General features: G+C 32.9%; 1 long non-coding RNA gene across 2 annotated transcripts in view; it reads right to left on the reverse strand.

Moving 5' to 3' along the window:
- The window catches only part of LOC137759448 (uncharacterized), a 185,165-nt gene that overhangs the window by 166,193 nt on the left and 3,711 nt on the right, over positions 1–15,261 (reverse strand). The gene's annotated exons all lie outside the window — the stretch shown is intronic.

Consider the following 15,261-nt stretch of genomic DNA (forward strand, 5'->3'; position numbering starts at 1 on the left):
AGAATTTTTAAAAAATCAATCCTCTAAATAAATTTTCCTAAAAGAGAAAACTAAATTTTAAAAAATCTGCTTGAAATTAATACTGATGAAAACTTTATATGGAATACCTATAGGATTCAGCCAAAGCTCAAGGTAGTAAAAAATGTGCACAGTAACTCATTTAATTAGAAAGAGATGTTGAAAATAAATGAATTATGCCCTTAAGAAGGCAGATAAAAAGCAATAAAACATATTGGATGAATTTAGGTGGATGATATTAAGGTGAATTTTAAAAGTAAAACCCCTCAAAAAAGTTAGTGTGCAGTCCACTTGTTTACTTTCAGTTTTGTTGCCTGTCCTTTTGATGTCATATCCATAAAATCATTGCCAAGATCAATGTCATGAAGCTTTTCCCCTACATTTTCTTCAAGAAGTGTTACATTTTCAGGTTTTAAATATTTAATCCATTTTGAGTTGATTTTTGCATATCATGTAAAATAAGGGTCCAGTTTCATTCTTTTACATGTGAATACCCATTTTTCCCCAAACCATTTGTTGACGAGACTACCCTTCCCTCCTTGTGTATTCCTGGTGTTCCTGTCAAAGATCAAGTGACCATATATGCATGGATTTATTTCTTGATTCTCTATTCTGTTCTACTGGTCTATAAATCTGTTTTTAATGCCAGTACCATACTGTTTTGATTACTGTAGCTTGATAATATATTTTGAAATTAGGAATTAGGATACCTACAGCTTTGTTATTTCTCAGGATCAATTTGGTTATTCATAGTCTTTTGTGGTTCCATATGAATTGTAGAATTGTTTCTTTCTAATTCTGCAAAAAAATGACTTTGGGACTTTGATTACATCAAACATAAAAATCTCTGCATTGCAAAGCAAACAATCAACGGAGTGAAAAGGTACCTACTGATTGGGAGAAAATATTTTCAAATCATATATCTGAGAGGGGTTAATCTCCCAAATTTATAAGGAACCCTTATAACTCAACAACCACAAAACTAATAATTCAATTTAAAAATGGGTGAAAGACTTGAATAGACATTTCTCCAAAGAAGACAGTATACAAATGCCCAACAGATATATGAGAAATCATCAGGGAAATGCAAGTCAAAATCACAGTGAGATATCACCTTACATCTGTCAGGATAGCTATTATCAAAAAAAAAAAAAAGACAAGTGCTGGTGAGCATATGGAACAACGGGAACCCTTGTACACTGTTGGTGGGAATGCAAAGTGGTGCAGTCACTATGGAAAACAGTAGAAAGTTCCTAAAAATTAAAAAATAGAGCTACCATATGATCTAGCACCCCCACCTCTGGATATATGTCCAAAAGAATTGAAATCAACATATCAAAGAGATATTAGCACCCCCATATTCATTACAGCACTATTCACAAAGGTAAGGTATGGAAACAAACTAAATGTCCATGGACAGATGAATGGGTAAAGAAAATGTGGTATTATACACACAATGGGATACTACTCAACTTTAAAATATAAAAGAAGAAGGAAATTGTGCAATTTGTGATGACTTTGATGGACTTTGGTGAAATTATGCTAAGTGAAATAAGCCAGACATAGATAAATATGTCATGATTCTACTTACATGAGGTACCTAAAATGGTCAAATGCATAAAATCAAAGATTGGAATGATGGTTACCAGGAGCTGAGAGGAGTAGGAAATAGGGAGTAATTAATCAATAGGTACAAAGTTTCAGTTAAGTGAGATGAATAAATGTTAGAGAGCTGTGCACAACACTGTACCTATCGTCAACAACAGTGTATTGTACACTTAAAATTTGTTAAAATAAAAAACCTCAAGTTAAGTATTCTTACCACATTTTTTTAAAAGCACGGTTAACAAGACTAAGCTGGAATTCTGAAATGACCAACAAAATAGACAAACTCTTAGTGAGCAAAGAAAAAAATCAAAGAGAAGTGAAAAGTAAACATTATCAATTATAACAGGGACATAATGACAGATAAGAATAAGATTAAAAATTATATGGGAATAAAATTGTATTAGGATGTTAAATTTAGAAATATTTATATAAGAAATATATAGTAACATAAACTACCAGAGCTGATTGAAAACCGTAGGAAAGGTAAATAAACCAAATCATATAAAATGGAAAAGTTAACAAATGATCTACCTTTACTTATTCCAAGTTATGTAAAATATTTAAGAGCATAAATAAAAAATAATTGCTCTCCAATTTATTTTAGAAATCTATTTCAACTCTGACACCTAATGCTAACAAACATAGCAGAAAAAAAATAGAAAATCATAGACTCATTTGATTTACAAAGGTGCAGTGCCTTTGCATTTTACAGGAGGATTAGGTTCTGAACTCAGTCTCTAAGGTAAAATCTGTTTTTTAATATTTGAAATTACCCCGAAGACCCCTTAAAATGCTCATAACAACACAATATGTTGCTTTGTGTTTGTAAACCTTTTCAATACTGTATCTCTGTATGTACAGCAGATTATAACTTATTAAATATTTGCTTTGCATTTAGGGGCCCTGGTCATTGAGAAATACATACACTTAAACACCAGAACAAAAATTTATCTTAGAAAAGTCTTCCACAATGAAAGGCAAACAGGAACTGAATTCATCTGAATAGAGAGATTCCTATCTTCCCCCATAAAGCTAATTTCAGAGGATGTATGCACTGAGTGAAATGGCAGAAAGAATTGACCATACTAGTTAAGATTTAGCATTTAGTAATTTTGCACTTGAAGGAAACTTACTTATCATGATAAACCCATACCCAGAAAACAAATGCAAAACTCTGTGTACTTACATGTAGTACACTAGAACCAATACCACTTAAGTGAAAAAAAGAAAAGAAAAGAAAAGGAAAAGACAGAAGCAATGATGTCCATTAACACCACGAGAATTCCAGAGTTTGGCATTGTACTGGAGTCATGATTGAAGCAATATTTCAATTGAAATAAATAAGAATTAAAACTTTTTTAAAATGAGGCAAATTTTCATTATTTCCAAGAATATAATACTAAATTGGAAAAATAAAATTACACTAAGAAAAAAATACTATTAGATATTCTAGGAGAGCTTAGGAACTAGTGGCAGGCCCAATATCAATATACTGAAATTAATGTCTTTTTCATAAACTATCAATAAATTGTTTTGAAAATAAGAAAATAATTGAAATCCACAATAGCAGCAAAAACTATAAAAGACATAGCAATAAACCAAACAAGAAATGTGTAAGATCTCTGAAAATAACTGTAAATCTTTTGTTACAAATATAAAAGTTAAGGGAAATACATACTGTACATTTAGATGAGAAGATTCCATATCATAAAAATATAAAATGACTCAGAGTAAATGCCAAACTCAATCAAATTCTCAGAGGGTTTTTATGGGGTTAGGGGGAGAAAAACAAATTTATTCAACAGCTTATCTGGATGAGCAAATGCTCAAGAATAGCCAGGACATTTTTGAAAAGGAAGAAAATAAAAATAAATGTGATATTATGCAATAATGGACAAATGGATGAAAAAAGTAACTGAGGAGTTAAGAAAAGCACACATACATATATGGGGAATTAGTATGTGGAAAAGAGAAAATTTCACTTCAACAGGAAATAAATAATATGAGGATAACTCCAGCCTTATACCATAATGAAAAATAAACTATAAATGATTTAACAAATAAGAATTTTATGTAAAATATAGTATTAGAAAAATATTTTTGAATATTCCTGAGATAAAAGACTTTTCTAACCAAGATATGAACAAGATGTCATAAAAGAAATGTGATAGATATGACATTAAAATTTTAAAGTTCTATATATTACCAGAGCTTAAAAACAAAGTTAAAAGAAGTGATATAAGAAGAAAAATATTTTCAACATATATAACATTAAAGAGTTAATATCCATGATATATTAAGAGGTCCTACAAGTCACAGTGAGATAGATTCTTCTAGAAATCCAGAACCAATTCTCACATGAAGTGCAAAGACGAAAGCACAAGAATATCACCGTATTGTTTCTAATGACAAAATATTAAGAACAACCCAAACATATGTCAGAACATTTTGTATATTTCATAGTGAGAATGTCTCATAGAGTAAGCAATGTGAAAGATCCAGTTTTTTTTTTATATTCTTCCCAATACTTTGTAATGTCAGTCTCTAAGTTTAGCCATTTTGGTGGCTGTGTAGGGTTATCCAATTACTGTTTTAACTTGGATATCTTTTATGGCTATTGGATTGAACTCCCTTTCATACATTTATTGCATATTCTCTTTTGTGAAGAGCTTGTTCAAGTTTTTTGCTCATTTTTCCAGTTTGATTGTCTTTTCCTTATAGATCTATAGGAGGTCTCTCTATATATTTAGATATGAGTTCCTTGATGAAAATATGTATTGAAATATCTCCTCTCAGAGTGCCTTTTCACTCTCTCAGTGGTGTCGTTTCATAATAGAAGTTCTTAGATTTAATGAACAGCAACATCAACAGAACATCAACATCAACAGAAACGAGTGCATAGCCACAGCATGACATGTACAAAAATGGTCACATCAGCTTTATTCATAATAGTCAAATTTAGAAACCAAATGCCCATCAATGAGAGAATGGGTTAAATAAGTTGTAGTATATTAGTACAATGGAAAGCTGCATTTATAAAAAAAAAAAAAAATTCAGCCGAACACAACAATAGAGATCAATCTCAGAACTATGGTTAAAACATCCACTCTAACAGCACAAATAGATCTACACTCAAGGACAGTGATGGGTTGATTAGATAATGTAGACCAAAATGCATACCATCTAATTCCAATCATGTGAAATTTAGCAACAGGCAAAATTATTCTATGGTGAGAGAAGCCAGAATAGTGTTTACCAGTGGTTCTCAACTGGGGGTGATTTTGTCCCCCATGGGACATCTGACAATCTCCAGAGACATTCTTTATTGTCAGTACAGAGAGAGGGGTTGCTATTGCCATCTAGGATTAAAGGGCAGAGATACTGCCTATTAGATATTGTCTTTTATTTTCTTTTTTCTGCATTACATTAGACAGATATATAAGAAGCAATGGCGAATAATTAATTTAATTAAATCTATTAGTGTCTACAAAGCAAACATCAAAACTGAAAATAGAAAGAAGGAAGAAAGGGAGGGAAGGAGAGAGGGAGGGAGGGAGGAAGGCAATTTCTAAATAAGGTAGAACTAAAACTGATTCATTATAACTTTCCAGAGGAATATAGGCAGTGATGGGAAAGAGAGAATGAGGCAAGAGTTCTTTTTTTTAATACTTAGTATTTCTGCTTGATTCTTCTTTATAATTTCTTGTTCCTCCTTCATGCTACCAACATTCTCTGTTTTCTGAGGATATTTATTATGTTTATTTTAAATTATTGAACTAGCTTCTCTATTAATTCTGGTTTGTCTAGGTCATAGTGTGTTATCTTTCTTTTATAGCTGTGTTCTTCAATTTCGTTTTTTTTTTTTTTTTTCTTCCAGTAAATTCTGGGAGGTGGAGAAAAATCTAGGGATCCATTAACTTTGGCCATTCCAGATGGTTTGAAGGATGCAGAATGCCCAAGGCAGAGGGTACCTGTGGTATCTCAGCATTTAAGCACCCTCAAAAGGTGGCATTAATATTTAGGAAATATCTTTATAGCTCTCGCAGGGCACTACTCTTACAAGAGCTTACTTCAAAATGTAGCGGTTCCCAAATTTGACTGCACATTATAATAACCTGGGGTGCTTTACAAAATATGCCTGAGTCCCAAACCCCAGAGAATCTCACTTACTTGGTTTTAGTTGTGGCACTGGCATGAGAATTTCTTAAAGTTCCCCAGTTCTAATGTGTAGCCAAGATTGAAACTAGTTTTACAATCGGAAGATTCAACTTACAGAAAACAACCAATTGTTAATCTGTTTTAATCTTTTCCTAGTAGCAATACCCTACTGTAGTGGTTCTTAAAACACAGTGTGCTTCCAGATCACAGAGTGGGCTTGGAAAATCTCAGATTCCTGGGTCCAGCCCAAAGTTTCTGACTCAATAGCTTGGACTGGTACCTGAGAATTTTCACTTCTAACACATCCCCATGTGATGCTTATGCCATGGGCCTCATTCTCTAAGAGAACAACTGCCCTACTGTTGATATTTATACGCATGCCTAATTTATAAAAAGTACATTAATATGTTTCTGGTAACTGTTATATCACTTTTTAAATAAAGTTATTTAAGCAGTAAGAACAGCATGAACAATTCAGTAAAAATTATTTTAATTTAACTTAAGTTAAAATTGATTTTTTAAAAGAAAACTGCTCGAAACTTTGGGGCACTCCAATTAAGCAGAAAAATCCTAGAATGCTGAAAAACTCACACTGGAAGTTACTATTCTGACCTGAAAACTTGGAAATTATAAATAAAATTAGTAACCTCTGTAGTGATCTTAAAGTTTTTCTATAAATATTCTTAATTTTCTTAGCACTTGAAAAATAAAACCCCGAACACATCATTTCTTAACAGGTCCCAGTGAAAGATAATGTTAAACATGTTGTAATAATCAAAGGAGAGTTTGAGCTATTATCTTTCGATTTGTCTGCATTACATAAACCCAATAAAGTGATTGCTTTGGAGAATTTTTTATGAGGATTACTCCTGGAACAACTTAACTGAGAGTTTATTAAACCACCTTGGGAGATATAGGATAGTAGTTTTTTGTTCTATTAGATCACATAATTCTAATAATGCTAAGCCATAAATTGATTTATGTAATTGATAGTTTCAGATCATATGATATAGATTTGTGTGTTGCACTTTAACACTGCATATTATCTTTTATAGCTAAAAGTTTTAAAAATGCTAATAATAATTAAATATTTTAGATGTGACTACTGCCCCATTGCTTAATGATGTACTTTTTATGTTTCTAAGCTATGTGAGGCAGAAGCTTCAAAGCTACAGTCTATACAACTTCCATTTTTCAAAGAGGAATTCTGCACGTAAGTCATTCTTACATGGAAGCGTAACATGTAGGTATGTAGCATTACACTGCTGAGAATCCTGCTTTCATAGAAGGCAGTCCAAAAACGATAATGAAAACTCTCCAGTTAGAGCAAACCATTTTACTGAATTTAAACTTAGTGGGTTAGAAACTTGAAATGGTTTTATTTTTTTTTCTGCTCCTTGCCTTCAACTATCCTCTTTTTCTACCTTTCTCCTTAAGGACATCTTTGAGTCCACAGTAGGACAGTAGTGATAGTGTCCTCTAAATAAACCCAAAGAAGTGTCTAGTCTTCATTTGTCCTCAGCTCTCCCTAGAATACAGAGTATTTAAGCCTCCCTGTCCTCAGTTCTGGTTCCTAGTTACCAATTCCCAGTTACAGGTAAGACCTATTCACCACCCTGTAATATTGGTTTTCAAAAAGCAATCATATTAACCTCATACATGAAATTCTTAATGCAATTAATTATTGTTTTTTTTTTTACTGAAAATCTGTCCTTTAGATCTAATTAAATATTTTTCTGAAATACATCTGTTTAAAGTTCAAAGAAAGTTGCTCTTAAATATATGAATCGATTTTTTTGCACAGTTTAAAATTACTTAGAAATAGATTGGATGTGTTACAGAACTATCTAATTTGAGGGTTTGAGTTGTATTATGTATTGGCAAATCAGAGTTTTAGATCATTTTACACAAAAATATTGCCCTCACAAAATACGTTTAACAAAACGGGACAGTATTGCATGAGCGAGATTTTTGTGTTTCTAAAATTCTCTGCTCTTAAGAGTTCTACACTGAAAGATAAATTGTTTAAATGAGATGCATACAAGAATGCCTGTGAGAGTAAATGCAGCTTAAGTTAAGTTAAGGTTTCAAAATAAAAACAACAAAACAACAAAATGAACAAAAGCAAACAAACTTAGTCACTATCCACTCCTCATCTTGTCTGTTTCTATCATGTCACTTTGTTTTTCAATATTCATATCAGCTTTGGCTACACCCTAGTTCACATAGCAGAAAGCTTGGCTGAGATTTTACATTTTAACCATTCAATAAACATTCCCAGGTATGAGACCAATCTTAGTACCAGTTCCAAATTCATTGTAATGAATTCTGAATGGCCTACCTTGGGTCAGGTGCCTACCTAGAACTTACCAGATGTGGATCAAAAGTGGGGTCAGACTGCCCAATGACCATGGGAGTGTGAGTGTGAAGCATCTTCCAAAGAGGAGGTACTGAAGATGTTCACGCAGTGCTCATACAGGTTTGATAAATTCAAAGGATGAATGAATGAATGAATCACACTAAAGCATAAAATCTATTTTAAAAGTTCTCATCAATAAGCTCTGACTGATATATCCAGGAATGGAAAGTATTTTTCCCCTGGTGATAAGCAACATAATAATTAAAGCATCATCAGAGATTGACATCATTCTTGGATACTTGTTTTCCTTCCTTTTCCCTCTGCTGTATTTGCCTTGACTTTAAAGTACAGAATTGGCTTTTCATCATTGTTTCTTCTGTTGTGAGAGAATATGTAGTTTTCACGTGACAGGATGCTCAGTGTATGTTTTTAGAACTGCTATATTTATTAGTATCCTCCAGTGATGCACACTGAACAGAGTTGTTTGTTTAAAAAACATAGGAACAGTGCAGATATTAAATAATGGAATTCCTAGTTTCTACTTCCCTTAACTGCCTTTACCTAATTTAGTGATGTTTTCTCACACACACCCCATAAGATATATGAAAATTTTAATTAATAGTTCTATACATATTCTATAATTTTTCAGAGGTTTTTCTTGAGGTTGCAGTGCACTAAGCCAGGATGCAGGCCAAGTGTAAGGTAAATGTCTTCAATAGAAACATAAGTAAAACCAAACCAAGAAGCATGCCAAGAAGTAAATGAATAAGTAGAGTGCATAAGCAGGAGAGTGATGCTGGATAAATATCTGAACTACATCATGAGTTTGTGGCTTGTGATCATTTATTTGATACGCCAAGGTGGGTGGATGTACCACCTGGTTCCATTTAGAAGTTTTAGGCACAGGCTAATCTCCTCCTCCTCCACCTTTAGGACCCACTCAGCAGATTTATACACATTCTGGGGCATTCCTGAGGTTACAGGTAGGTTGCCGTCAGAGTTTTATTTTACTGTACCCTTCCTACAAAATCAAAATTGGAAATTGCAATAGCGTTCATGGGAAGGAAATACTTCTTTGACTATCTCCCATATTCCCCTTCTTAGTATGCCTGTGCTGATTACTGGTAGTGATCATGAGCATGGAAGCCTGATTAGCATATCCTTACTAGGGTATCTAATTATAAGATTAATAAATAATTGATCAATTACTCGGGTATCTTTATTAGCATAATAAGGAATCCTTGTCAGGACTGCAACAAAATATTTATATAGCAAATATATTTGATAATGATTTTTAAAGGAAAATTCCTAATTTTTTTAAGCTGCAAATTTACATATTTGCTCAGTGATTCTTGTCATCCTTTGAGATGAGCGTTATGGATATGCTACATCATTTTCAACTTTAAATTAGATGGGTTTACTTGATATAACAGGAAGAATCATTCACTGCTGTGAATGATTAACCATGGCAAAAGTAGTCTTCAGACCAGTTACAAATTTCATTATGGCATAAATAATTTTTAATGGTATCGTACTCATAAAATCAAACTTTGCTGCATAAATCTGGTAGTTATATTAACTCCATTGAGAATAAGAAGCAACAGTTACTTTTAATTTTAAACTTTTTTCCTTACTAACAGAAGGTTCAATTTTTAAAAATCTAAACCCCTTATAGATGTAGGAAGTAAGTCCTTTTTATTATCCAACTGTTTGCTGGGGGATAGCACTAGTGACAGAGTAGAAAACATTGTGTGGCGCAAAAGGGCCCAATTTTAAAAATCAGGAGGTTTGAGCTTAGTCATGCCTTCAGTATTTTTTTCCACTAAAAAATTTTTAGAACCTCTCTAGACATTCCTCTTCTCTTCAACAAAATTTAGGGGATTACATTTACTTCTATATAGTATGTAAGAATTCTAAGACTCTACAGATATATGAAAATCTATTTAGTGTTAATTTTTTTCCTTCAAGTAATGGAATTTGATTAACCTGAAGAATTTGCACTATATCTTTGTATCTAGAGAGCTGTGGTATATGAATAAAAGAAACATTATTACTACTATTCAAAATTAGAAATCTTACTTTTTTATTCATTCTGTATATTAACGTATATTTACTGAACACCAACCACGTGCAGGCATACTTGTTAAAGACAAAGGCAGTGACAAATTCCTGTCCTTGAAGAGTTTACACAAAAGTTTCATACTGCCATCCAATGAGTTCTACAGCTTACAGATATATTTGATTTGGTGTGCAGTGTTGACTGCACAGTGTTTTTCTGATATTTTTATTTATTTTATTTGCTAATTAAAAAGTGATGTCACATAAATATATGAATTTATGGTTTATTTTGAGAAAAAAAATCAACTTATGCTTTCTTGTCTTGTATGATGAAAACTGACTAAAAGTAAATGACATCTACTTTTAGACAGGACCATCATTCCCTAGTTGATTATATATGCATTTACCTACCCACCCCCAGCCTCATTTAGTTTTAACCGCTGATCTACAAACATAAAATTAATTGGGAAAATATCTCACTGAGAGAAGCCATACTGAGCTAGCTAAGTATGCTGTAAGAGTTTCATGTTAATGCTAAGATAGCCAATATATATACCTAAGAAATGATTTTTTCAAGAGATAGGCATAAAGGATGGGATAAAGAGAAAGACATAATACAGCTGATAAACTTGTGAGAATCAAGGATATAAGACAATTTGATCATTTAGTTTATAAGACATTTCACAGCATATAAATTAATTTTTGTGTTAGGCTATTTATCTATGAATTCAGCCCAGGGAAATTCTATGCAGGCACATTTCAAATATTAACAATACTGGCCATTTCCTCATCTTTGAATTCTACCAAAGTGTTTGAATATAAATAAGCCTTTAGGACAAACTTAAAGAACTGATAGGAAAGAAGGAAGAACTGTAAAGAGAATAGTAGTATTTATCTGAATCAAAGGAGGAGGAGGCAAAGAGAAGGGGATGGTGTATGTAGAAAGAAAAAGAAAATAAAAATCATGACAGAGAAACAAAAAGTGCTATTTTACATGCCCCACTAGCACCTGGTGACTATTTGGTTTACTACCAGCTAAAAAATGCAGGAAAATAAAATAAAATAATAATTTTAGTTTACAAGGTAGTACCATTCTAAATTAGTATGAAAATTATATGTTTGGCTGCATCTTTTTGTTTAGTTTACAGTTTTTAAACTCCCTACTATTAAAAAAAATCAAAAAGTTTGGAAACAACCTAACTGTTCATCAACGAGGACTTGATTAAAATAATGTCCTTATTATGGAAAACTTTGTAATAATAAAACCAGAGCTGATTTATCTTTCAATTAGTCACAATAGACATAGTGCCTAAGGCTCACCAGCACTTTTAGGGACCCATGAAAATGTGCTAATTTAAACTTCTTTTAAAATCAGAAGAAATAAATATAATAATAATAAATAATAGTGAATCCAACCTTGATTATATTCATCTTTATACCAACACAGTCATAAAATAGAACTTTATTATTATTATTACTATTACCATTACTGTTACTACTACTAATATTTATGGAGAAAGGGGTCAAAGAAGGCAAAAGAACCTAGGGCTCACAAAAATCACAATTCAGCCCTGAATAAAACAGTATGACAAATCTCATGATGTACTGATATGAAATGATCTCCAAGGTATTTTAAAAAATAACACCAATGGAAAAGCAAAGTACCAAACTGTATGTAAAGAATACTACCATTTCATTTGTGTTAAAATGGACACTTTTATATAACTTGTATACATATGTTTATCTCTGGAAGATGCATGAGAAACTGAAAATATTTAGGCTCTGAGAGAGGAACTGTTTATCTGGTGAATAGGGATGGAAGACAGTTTTTCAGTAAATATCCTTTTGTACATTTTGAATTTTGAACCATATAAATTTAATATCTGTTCAAATAAAAATATTTTAAAATTTTAAAATATTTCTTAAAAATTTAAAAATATTTTTAAAGTATTTAAATAAAAATATTTAAAAACTAGTCGGTTTTCATCATACGGAAGCAACTGATCATTCGGAAGCACTTCTCTCTCTTATATGGCATCAAGTATATCCTTCCAAATTAATGAGCCATTTTAAAATATAATGATTACTATCCCAATATCATATGCTCTTTCTGGAATTAAAAACACAAGTATATTGTCTCCAACAAATTCTAAATCTGGCTTCAGCTCTATCAAAGAATGGCAAGATCTGTTCACAAAGGCTTGCATATTTAATTGCCTTGGTGAATTTAGTTATTTTCTGAGGTGCCTGCCCTGTTTCTCAGCTTTAAGACATTAACTGCACCTCCTCCCCTGCCCTACTAATATCAACCACCACCCTATATTGCACTGAAGAGGCCCTAGAGAAGACAGTAGCAGACAATATCTGTTACAGATTATAAACTTCATGACCCTTTGATCCCAATGACTCTTCGTGCCTCAGTAAATTCCCACTGCCCCATAAATTCAGTTTTTTACCCACTTGGTGACACTCGTGCTAAGGAAGATTATACTGTGCACATATAAAGCCAGTCATAACTGCCTTGTCTCACAAAATAACCTCTTTCCATTTTCCCCTCAAACCTGACACTGACTTCTCCTTCTAGGTTCATTGCCAATAGACTATCCCTCACCTTAGGAACACTAAATTGCTGCATAGGCTAAAATGTTAATTAATATAACCCTCCTCCATGAGGCCTTACCTTCTCCCAAGTGATGATGGCAATGAATGGGAGGCAAAGGTGTTATCACCCTACTCCATACTGGCTCCACTCTCAGACATCACCCTCCTGTATTCTTGCCTGTACTTAGACCACAGTCTTGGGTTTACTTCCCACAGTTATTATTCACTGGGCTGGGTGCGCAGTTACAGCCTATGAGACCATTCACCATTTAGTATTGCCTCAGCTCTATCCACTTCTGCTTTTCAAACAACTGACACAACAAATTTCTTTTTTAAATCTTTAAGACAGAGAGAATCTGTCTACCTAAAACCCTAAAATGAGGTCACTGGCATATATTCCCTTAAGAAATAATTCACTGGCAGAGATGCAGAAAATATTTAAATAAAATAATACTTTAGTGATATTTTTCGTAACAGTGCTCCAGCTAAAGGGAAACTGTCCAACATAGTGATTACATATAATAAATCACTAAAATTCATGTTTACAAAGATATTTGAGACAAAATATTATTTATGATATAAATATAAAAATAGAATATAAATTATATATACTCTATTGTTCTAAATATACAAGCAAAAAATTATATATATATATATACATACACATACACACAGGCACATATATAATATTGGAATAAAGGAAATTCTCAGGGTGGTAGAATTATTGCTTCTTTAAACTGTAAGTTTCTAAACTTCAATAGTATCAACGTATCACTTTTATTATTAGAAAAATGCCACCTTCATGATCCACTGTAAGAAATACTTGACAAAGATATATTTTTATTTGTAGCTATATATTTATATTATCTTTCCACAGATATAACTCTATTAATTATTTTTGGCTGGTTGCTGTAAGTCTAACGATATTTCTCCTTATTATTATTTTAACAATGCCTATTCAGCATCAGTATTGTGTCACTTCAATTTTCACTCCTAATCTTAGGAGCTTCCTACTTCATAAACCCCACTTCACACCTGACATTTCCCACCTCATACTTCACAAATGTTATAGCCTTACAACAGCATGATTCTACTTATAAACATTCCACTTCTAACCTTAGGAGTTTCCTACTTCATAAATCCCACTTCACATCTGACATTTCAAACTTCACATGTCACATGTCACACTTCACAAATGGGAAAGTATATTTCCATTTAGTTCACCTCCCTTGTCCTTTACCTTTATGCTCTATTGCCATGTTTTTACATGTACACGCATCATAAACGTGGCCTTATGCAAAGCATTAAATTCTTTTTAAGAAACTTAGAAGAGAATTTAAAAATTGGTCTTTGTATTTACACAGTGATTTTCCATTTCCGCTTGCCATTCTCTCCTTCCTGTAAATCGAAATTTCCATCTTGTATCACTTCCACTCAGCCTGAAAAACATCCTGTAGTGCCGTCTGTTTGAAGTGAGTTTCCTCAGCTTTCACTTGCCTGAAAATATCTTTATTTTGCCATACTTTTTGGAAGATAATTTTACTGGATATATAATTCAAGACTGATAACTTTTTAATTTCTTTTTAGCACCTTAAAGATGCTACCGCTCCTGGTCTTCATTGTTTCCGATGAGAACTCTGCCTTCATATATATTATTGTTCTTCTGTATGTAATGAATGCATCTTTTTTCTATGGCTCCTTTCAAGACGTTCTAATTTGGACTCTGATATCCGTGACTCTCTGTGTGACTCTGATATGCCTATATGCGGTTTTCTTGGTATTTATCTTGCTAACTGCTCTCTGACCTTCTTGGAACTGTAAGTGAAAGTTTTTCAATCATTTTTCAAAAATATTTATTGCCTCATTATAATGATTTTTCTTTTGGTGCTCCAATGCATATATATTAAACTGTGTAATATTGGTCCGTAAGTTCAAGGGGTTTTGTTCATTTTTTCTTGAATCTTTTTAGATCTCTGTTCTTGAGACTGTATAATTTCTGTTCATCTGTTTTCCAAGTCTCTGTAAATTGGTGAGATCCAATCTCAAAACTCTGTCTGCTCTAAGAATCCCGTTAGGGCTTGGTTTTAAGCTTTGTTAAAGTGGGTATAAAGAGGGCCTTTCTCTGGGTGTGGCTTTTATCATAAAGCAGTGATTCAGCTTGATTCCCACTTTGTTAGGAGGTGTTAGAGGGTCTATTCAGGAAGTCTGGACCCTAAGTTCCAAGTCCCCAGCACTGCTTAATGTCTAATCTCTCTGTTCTGCTCTTACCTCTGTAACAGCCAGCCTCTTATTAACTTTGTGTGGCTGTGTTTGGTGGTACTGCCCAGCTCTCAGTCAAGGGTGTGTGGGAAACTGCCACATGAACTTCATGACCTCCACAGACTCCTTCTCTTAATGCCCTGGCCCACAGATCCCAACCACTTCAAAAGCCCAGAACTCTGATCTCTGCCTCTTCAGAT

Source organism: Eschrichtius robustus, chromosome 2 (assembly GCF_028021215.1).
Source record: "Eschrichtius robustus isolate mEscRob2 chromosome 2, mEscRob2.pri, whole genome shotgun sequence".
In the NCBI taxonomy this organism is placed as follows: Eukaryota; Metazoa; Chordata; class Mammalia; order Artiodactyla; family Eschrichtiidae; genus Eschrichtius; species Eschrichtius robustus.